Source organism: Cupressus sempervirens, chromosome 7 (genome assembly GCF_028749045.1).
Source record: "Cupressus sempervirens isolate cs-2001-9-10 chromosome 7, ASM2874904v1, whole genome shotgun sequence".
NCBI lineage: Eukaryota > Viridiplantae > Streptophyta > Pinopsida > Cupressales > Cupressaceae > Cupressus > Cupressus sempervirens.
In genome coordinates, this window is record NC_143124.1 from 833,685,522 (window position 1) to 833,694,730 (window position 9,209).

Genomic DNA, 9,209 nt, shown 5'->3' on the forward strand with positions numbered 1-9,209 from the left:
CCACTAAAAAGAAAACCAATGAGAGGATGATGAAATCTCAAATAGACATGAATCAGTTGAATGAGCAAAGTAAATATGGATATAAAGGCAAAGTAGGAATATGATAGATAAAAGAAGGCAAATCATCCAAGAAAGGATCTCAAGAGAACCAAAGGCCTAATTGCAATCATTGTGGTAAGTTAGGTCATACATAAAATAAATGTTTGAGTAATCATAAAGAAAAATTTAATGAAAAGTGTTACAATTGCAATAAACATGGTCATAGAGCAAATGAATGCAAGGAGAAACCTAAGTTTGAAGGTAAATGTCACAAGTGCAAGAAGCATGGACACAAATCTTTTGAATGCAAAACAAAGATATTGAACTTAGCAAAACAAATTGTGAAAGCTACATTTGTATGGGACTACAACACATAGTGTAGATTCTACTACTGTGGAGAGTTTGGACGCATTGGAGCAACTTGTGTGAAACATCACATGAGGACAAGAGACACCACTAGAAGATGTTTCATTTGTATAGAACTTTTCCAAGAACTGTATGAAAACTAGAAGGATTGAAGATGGAAAGAAAACCAAAGCTGACAATATCAAAAAGCAAATGAGGCAGCAATGGATTCAAAAGTCTTCTAAGAATACAAGTCCTTGTCATGAAGTACATGTCACTCAAGAATTGGTTGACTAAAGCATTTCAACTTGATCTCCTACAAGAATGACTAGAACTGAGACTTTAAAGGAGACATCTTACAACAATTTCAACTAGTTATAAGGAAAGATCCATATCAATATTTTAGATGCAAAAGGATCACTGAGTTGTTGCAACAAAATCAAGACCTTACCAAGCTAGGTCGAGTTGCAAGACCTTATCGAGCAAGGTTGGGATACACTACGATACTATGTGGAAAATGAGCTATGAATGACTCTACCGAGTATTAAGATTGAACTGATTGGAAGGCAGTTTGTCACCTAATGAGTGATTATACCAAGCACTTATGGTGATTGGAAAATGAAAATATCTTAAAAGGAAGGAAATTCAATTCATTTATCATCGTGAATTTTCAAAGAGCTATTTGCAAAGTGTGATTTCTATGCTTCAAAGCGATATGTGTGTTTGTTATTGAAGATTTTTATGTTTTCATAAACCCTACTAAGCATGGCATCTTCCAGCAGCAAAATCAAAAAAGGGTCCAAGATGTGGGTTCGTGGAATTGAATGGAAGGCACTAGACTTCAAGTTGAGTCCGATAATTGCAGTAGCACTTGATCCAATTGGAGCTCGGTCCCAAATTCTACCAAAGATACTACTTGTTAATGATATTCATTCACATTTTCACTATTTGATACAAGACATTGGGACCCTAGAGATGGATAAGACTCTAGAAAAGTTATATCTTAATGGTGTGTTAAAACCCAAGCATCAACATTTGGAGACTAAGGGTTTAACACACATTCCGCATATGTCCTAAGAATTTTAGATAAAATGGATAAGGTTTATTCTTAGCTATGTACACAATGGGCAGCTATGGTTGGAGTAGCCTATTCAAATAACAAAGAAAAAGATTTATCAAATCATAAGGTGCCCAATATTGAACAAAGAAAAGTCTACCAAAACCCTAAGTTAGGTAGAAATGGAAAGAAAAACTCTTGTTGAGTGGGATGAAAGAGGTACGAAGATTAGAAGCGTGATTGTCATGGAGCTAAAATTTGGAACTCATATGATAGCTCATAAGATCTATAGCTCAACTCATCTCAATAGCATATCATGTGAGGTAGTTGATCTGGCTCTAAAGAAAAATATGTCCTTTGACCTTGCTGAGCTAATGTTGAATCAGTTCAACAAGAACATGGAGAGCATCAAAAATTCAAAGAATAATATGTGTAAGTTTGGTTCATAGGTGACTTGTTTATTCTTCTTTGTACAAAATTTTTTTCCTTCAAAAGCTTTAGTCATATGGAGAAAATATGTACTAGTACTATATTAGATTAATGAATATATAGCAGAGATGGGTGAGAACTTTGTTAGTATCATGGAAAATTACTTTGATTCATTCAAGGAAAAGACAAATAAAAGATATAGAATTCCAATGAAAGTGGTAGAAGATTAGAAGGATGATGTTTGTTTCATAGTGGACTATGACAAATTGTACATTCACGCAGTCAAACCTAGAGTGGTGTGGGTTAAGCCTCTAAGCTATGAAGTTAACATTGATGACACAAAGGATATCATTGAGGAACTGTTGAATGAGCTTGTGGATCCCAAGGCCACATATTTTTATACTTTTTATGAAGCCAAAGCTAGAATAGAACTTGAAATCAAGCTTCCTCAAGTAGTTAGTAAAGGAAAGAAGAGGATAGAAAAATTGAGGCAAGAAAGTTCTACTCTCCTGTTGATTGAAGGGAAAGGAGATGGTGTGGACAAAGATGATGTGGAAGATGAAGTAGAAGAAAAAAAATCTAAAGAAGGGTAAAATTATCATAGCCAGACCCACGATGTCATCTACTGCAGTATTCACAAGAAGAGCATCCATATCAAGAAATAAATTGAAATTAGGTGACGAAGATGCTGAGGAAATTATTTTCAAAAGAACTCCACCTAAATTTCAAGAAAAATTAAAGGAAATTAGAGGAGGATCTAGAATGGTGAACTTCAAATCTCTCAAATATGAGACCGGGAATGCAGACGAGAAGAAACAAGTTGAAGACATGATGATGTAAAAACTAAGTAAATGGAAATACTCACTTGATCAAGTTGTACGATAGATTCCCAATGAGCTTATGCAAGAAATCAAGCCAAGATGGGAAAATACTATGAAAACTACCAAATATATATATTTGAATAGACTCTAAAGCAGCTCATGTTAACTCTTAGTGACAAAGAGGTAAATGAATCTATGAAGAAAAATGAGGAAAATCTCACTCTGAAATTAAACATGTGCATGATATAATTGGTAAATAACATTGGACATGTGGTGAAGATAGCTACAATACATGGAAGAATATCTACAAACTTCATCAAAAGGGTGATTTTGTTGTTCATATTAGTGACATAGATGATGAAGATGACAAGGAAGAAAATGACAAAAATGATGAAGAAGATATAGAAATAGATGATGCAAATTTGAATGATAAGGAGAAAGAATAGGAAGCTACTGAGGAGAATCTCCCTTATATTTAGAGTATTGAGGAAACTAACCCAGAGAAGATTGCAGCAATAGTTATGGCCTCATTTCTGCACTCTCCAAGGAAAGCTTTAATGCCATCAAGCTTAAAAAAAGCTTTTGTGGGGTTGGTTGTGGCACCCACTACAACACCATAAACCCAATCAATCTCTATAACTATTCAGATGAGTACCATATTGATTGAAGTGATCAAAACTTCATCTATCAAGTAGCTAGTGCTTCCTCCATCATCAAATTTGGCTACACAGTAACTAGATATTTCTATTGTCAGTGCAATATCTAATTTTGTTGCTAGTCCTTCTATTTCTACTATTGTTACAATTCTAAATATGAAAATAGAAAGTACAAATATAGTTGAGAGCAAGCCTCAACCGAGTACTAAAGTTTCAAGCAAAGATAAAGATAAAGAAGAAGACATTGATCTTGATGAGGATATAGTTATCTTGAATTGGGATATCTCTACTCTAAATCCTAATCAAATGAACATCATAGGTGAATTATTACAAATGAAAGCTAAGTAGCAAAATATTAGAGAAGAGAAAAGTAGAGAAAACCATGTGCTTGAAGATGTGAAGAACATACTTATAGATGCACTAAGTACTGAGGTTGATAGTACACAACCTATTTTGGTTCAATTAGTAAAATTTGTCTAGAAATTCAATGAAGAGCTAAATGGACAAGAAAAGTTTCCACAAAGAGAAAACAGGAAATTTGAGAACAAAGTAATGGAGCAAATTGCAAAGACGATTGCAGTAAATCAAGTAGAATTGTCTACTAGTCTCAGTTCATTGGAAACCTCACAAATAATGTTACTTTATTATTTAGTAATTTATGTGATACATCTATCTTCACTTAGGAAATCAAAGATAGACTATCCAAGCTAGATGAAGACAAGAAGGCAAGTGCATACCAGTTCTCACTTGACTCGAGTTACAGCTCTGCTCACTACTCAAAGATCAAAATTTTGACTAATTTGCAAGTAGAATTATTAATGGAACAAGCTAGGATCATGGCCAAACTTGTATTCATCCAAGGCTTGATTCTCCCAAACATGCATGCATTGCATACACACATTGCACATGCAAGCAAGGTGTTACATGAAAATTGGGACAAGACAATGACATTGATTTTAAAGGTGCATTTTGAAATCTTGTCACATTTTGGCATTACCATGTAGCATACAGCTTTGGCATTTATGTTAAAAAGTGGGAGAAGATGTGATATGTAAAGGGGAGAAGATGAGATAAGATATGATATAAAAGAGAGAGAAGATAAAATAGGAGATATATGTATATAGTGAGAAAAGTATAATATGTGATACATGTATGGAGGGCCAACATACTATTCTATAAATACATTTACAGATAATCAGAAAACATCCTTACAAAAGAAATTTTGAAAATCTCAAAACTAGAGTATGTTACTGAGTTGAAGACATAGGATGGAGACTAGAGAATGTTTTGGACTTGAAATTTTGAGAATTTAGTTTTGATTGATAAGTGTTTTTGTCACTAATGCTGGAAAGGGGGAGATTGTTGACATTATGGTCAAGTTTGTTTATTAGTGACTCACACTTAGTCAAATAGTTAGCAACTACCAAGCTTATCTTGCAGTTTACAGTGTTAACTAAGTAATCCAGGATCTACTGAGTTCTATACTACCAAGTTCCAAAATTAGTATTCATTTAACATCAAGTAGTATCTACTGAGTTGATAAGTAATAATGCAAACCAATCTTCATAGTACTAACCAAGTTGCACAGTGTCAACCATGGTCTCTAGTGTTTACCAAGTTTGTAGTATCAATAATGTGAATTTAGTGTTAACCAAGCTAGGAAAATTCAACCAAGTGATTCAGTTTATATCAATCTCACAATGTTAGTGTTGAACAAGCTAGGAAGTATCAACCAAGTGATTTAGTTTATATGTTGAGTTTCATACTCTTCACCAAGTCACTAATACTACAGAAGTTTAGACTACTTGGAACTGATTAGTATGAACTGAGATTCTATGTCTACCCAGAGCATGACAATGTTGAGTGTTGACATTGGTTACTGAGTATCAGAACCTACCCCAGTTTGTCTTTAGAACCTAAATGCTAGTAGTTGAGCTGACTTTATGTATTTTGGTAAAACTTTTGTTATAGCTAACTTTGATGAATTATAATTTGGATTGGCATATATGAAATGTATTGTATCACATCCAAAGAATAAAAAGAAATGAATATAGAAAGAAATCATATGAGTAGAAGTGTGAATTAAGAAGGCTACAAGTAATATATGGAGCAACAAAAATTTATCTATCACAACAAGGTGATTGTTACACTTCAAAAGAATCTCAAAAAAAGTAAATCAAAGTCGCAGATCAAAGATTAGCCATTGGTTCATCCTAACATGTGTATCAGTTAAATCCTTTCACAAGGTAGACTTAACAATCTATTCCAAATCTCTTCACCGAATGTATACTTTATTGTATGTTTTCTTAATCCTTTAACAAAGTGGACCTAGTAGTCCTTATAGCTCCTAATAGGGTAGATCATCCGAAGTGATTAATTACAAGCCTTAATTGGCCAACTTTATACTGTAATACTAAAGCTTGTAGGTATCATCCCCACCCTAGTTTTACTTTCTATTTGGATGGCTTTTGGTCCACCATATCTTGTGTCAATATATTATGAATGTTTTAATGCTTTCAATCTTTCATGCATGCAATTAGATTAGAATATATATGAAGAATTATTTGGTGTAATAAGATTAAGTTTTATTGGTTCCTGATTCACCCCTCCCCTCTTAGTAACCTAGCCTATCCTATATTTCCAACATAAAGTACCTTGTACTTATATCCAATAATAGCATCATAGGTGGGCTACAACATAAAGAGTTCCAATTTTTTTTACCAAGTTAGCTCAATGTTGTAACTCGGGTCCAATGACTTACTCGGTTGGTATGAAAGACGCTTAAGAAACACAATCACCTTAGCTAACTCTAGCACGTAGCTGATACTGGATGCTTATTTCATATTGATCACTTGGTAGACACTATTGAGTCAGTTCACATGGCTCTACCATCTTGATTATCATCTTGGAACAAGAATACTCTATTGAGTTAGTTTACACTAGATCTTGTTAGATACCATCAAGTCAGTTGAGACTACAACTCAGTGGCAATGATCAACTCGATTAACACTACAACTTCATGCTAGGCTAACATTATTAACTTGTTTCATTTAGTAACACATTTAATGCTATTGCCTAGTACCTTGGTCACTACTAACTTCCCATAATGACTAAATGTTTTGACACTACTTGACACTATATCTTGCCATAAGATTACAACAATCTCCCCCTTTGGCATTAGTGACAAAAACACTTATCATGCACAACATCTGAAGTCAAAATTTATATAGTCAAACTCCCCCCTTGAGTATCCTCTATTCTATAACTCATTTTGCACTTAAGATTCTACAACTCGGTTTGAATTGAAAACTCTGTTTTTAATTTTCAAAATTGCTTTTGTTTATTTTCTTTTTACATATCTTTTCTACTATAAATATCTTCTCCTTCGTATTAATATCTCCCTTTACTTGTATATAAATATGTACATTTCCTATATACTTTCCCCCTTATTTTGGTTACAAATGCCAAAAATTTATAAGGTTATACTAAAATGAGAAAGAAAATCATGGCTACACCTTCAAAATTAGAGATAGAGCCTTATCCTAGTTATCTTGTAGCACTTTTAGAATGTGTATATCATTTTGAAGTTCTACTGATAACCCTAACATGTGATCTACAATTGATAGATTTGTATCCTTACTAGTGTCCTTTCATGATCCACTCTTTTCTACATAGTATCTATGTGGGGAAGTATCATACTTTATATATCAACCAATGTTTGTCTTATTCTAGCCTCTTCCCTTAGTAGTTCTACCTAAAGATCTATCAAGAATTTGGTTTTTGCAAAATGGATTGAATTAGAGCCAATAGAACATTTGGTGGTCATTTATTTTTGATGATTTCTCTCTTCTTCTCTTTCTGCATTACTCAATTGTTCATGTTGTTGTCTCATATAATTTTGTACATATTCTCTATGTTGTTGTATTTATCTCTCTTCATTTCTAGAACTACTAACTCTCTAACTTTGAGCGTTAGTCCTTTGTTCACATTGTTGTGTCATAATTATGAGCATATTCTCTTTGATACTATCTTCTTTGCTCTTCATTTTAAAAATTTAGTCCTAGGTAGGGCATTCTGTAAAATGTGAATGAACTAACTTTAGAAGTAGTAGAATTTGAATTTCTAAATTTGTACTAACAATTAAAATATATAAATAAATCTATTATATATTTAATTGAGATATTTAACATTTGATATTCTCTTGTAGTTTCCATAACCATGCTTAATATTGGTGAATTTCATAAAATTAAATGTGAATATATCTAAATCTATAAATAACTTTAAGATATCTATAAATTTGTTTTTATAAAAAATATCTATATATATATATATATATATATATTGTATTGTATAGACAACATCTTACAAGTCTATCAGTATAAGCATGTTGTATGAATTTTTAAAAACATATTATAAAAAATCTAAAGTTAAAAAGTAAATACTAAATAATTAAAAAAGTAGAAATTGAAGATTAAATCTATAAATTCTATTGTAAAAAAACAAGTTATGAAAAAATCTAAATTTAAAAAGTAAATACTAAATAACAAAAAAGTAATTTAAACTTGGAAAACCATGGTTAATGTTGGATAATTTTGTAAAATTATAAATGTGAATATCTATACTATTGTAAAAACAATAAAATTTAAATTTAAAAGTAAATACTAAAACAAAAATGTAATTTAGACTTACTTGTAAATAATTTTTTCAATCCCAACTTTTTATTATTTATTTTATAAAAATTTATATTAACATGTTCACATGCTTCACTCCACCTATTCTACCACTATAGGAGGTTACGTTTCGAGACTATATGTGATTGTTTGGTTGACTATGTTATTTCTATTATTTTTCTATTTTTAAAATTTCATCAAATTTTAATATTTAAGATTAAAAAAATTTGCATAGCTCTTATTTTCTTTATAATCTATACTTGTTATATAAGTCGTTGATTAAGTATCCATTATATTTTGCATTGTTACATCATTACTTATGACTTCAAAGTTATCATATTGATAATGAGTACCCACAATTAAATGAGTTGTGTTTCTTATATGTAAAAGACAACACAAGGCGTGGCACTTAGCTCTATTTGATGATATGACTATGAAACCTTAGGTATACTTAGATGATTTGTCAAGATAAATTTTATAAAAAAATGTTCATGAAATTTTAAGAACTATGAAACTAAGATGTTCAACTAATTGATCTCTATCCTAACATCTTTCTCTATATTCCTTATTTGTTTCTCTATCTCTTTTTCCTATACATCCATCTTTATCCCTTTCTTGCCAACCTAAGTACAACTAATTTAATTGCAAAGTAAATGTAGTAGTTATGATTGTCTTCAGTTTACCTAGCTTAACAAAAAAAAATTTAAATATTGATAATATTGATAGTTCAATATAAAAATAAATAAAACATTCCCTCCCTTGTAGCTATTGAGCTATTGATTTAATTATATAAATGACATTTCAAAATAAGTATTTTACTGACATAATTGGCTAAATATTTTTCCTCTATACAAACATATGATTAAGTATGAAGAAAAAATAAATTGAGCCCCATTATAAGTTTAAAATATAATACATTTTGATGCTTGTGGTAAACTGAAATCATCTATGCAACAAACTAAAAGGCATAACTAATAACAAAGGAGACTAGAGAGGAGACCTTCTAGAAGCAGAGATCTAGGGTATTATGACTCAAGGTGGGAGATAGGAATACTACATTTTTTCATAGATCCACCTCAATTCATAAATGGAGGAATAATATTGATAATGTTAAAGATGAAAATAAGGTTAAGCTTACAAAAACTAAAGAAAAGGGAAACTAGGTGACTGTTTATTTCAAGAACTCTTATTT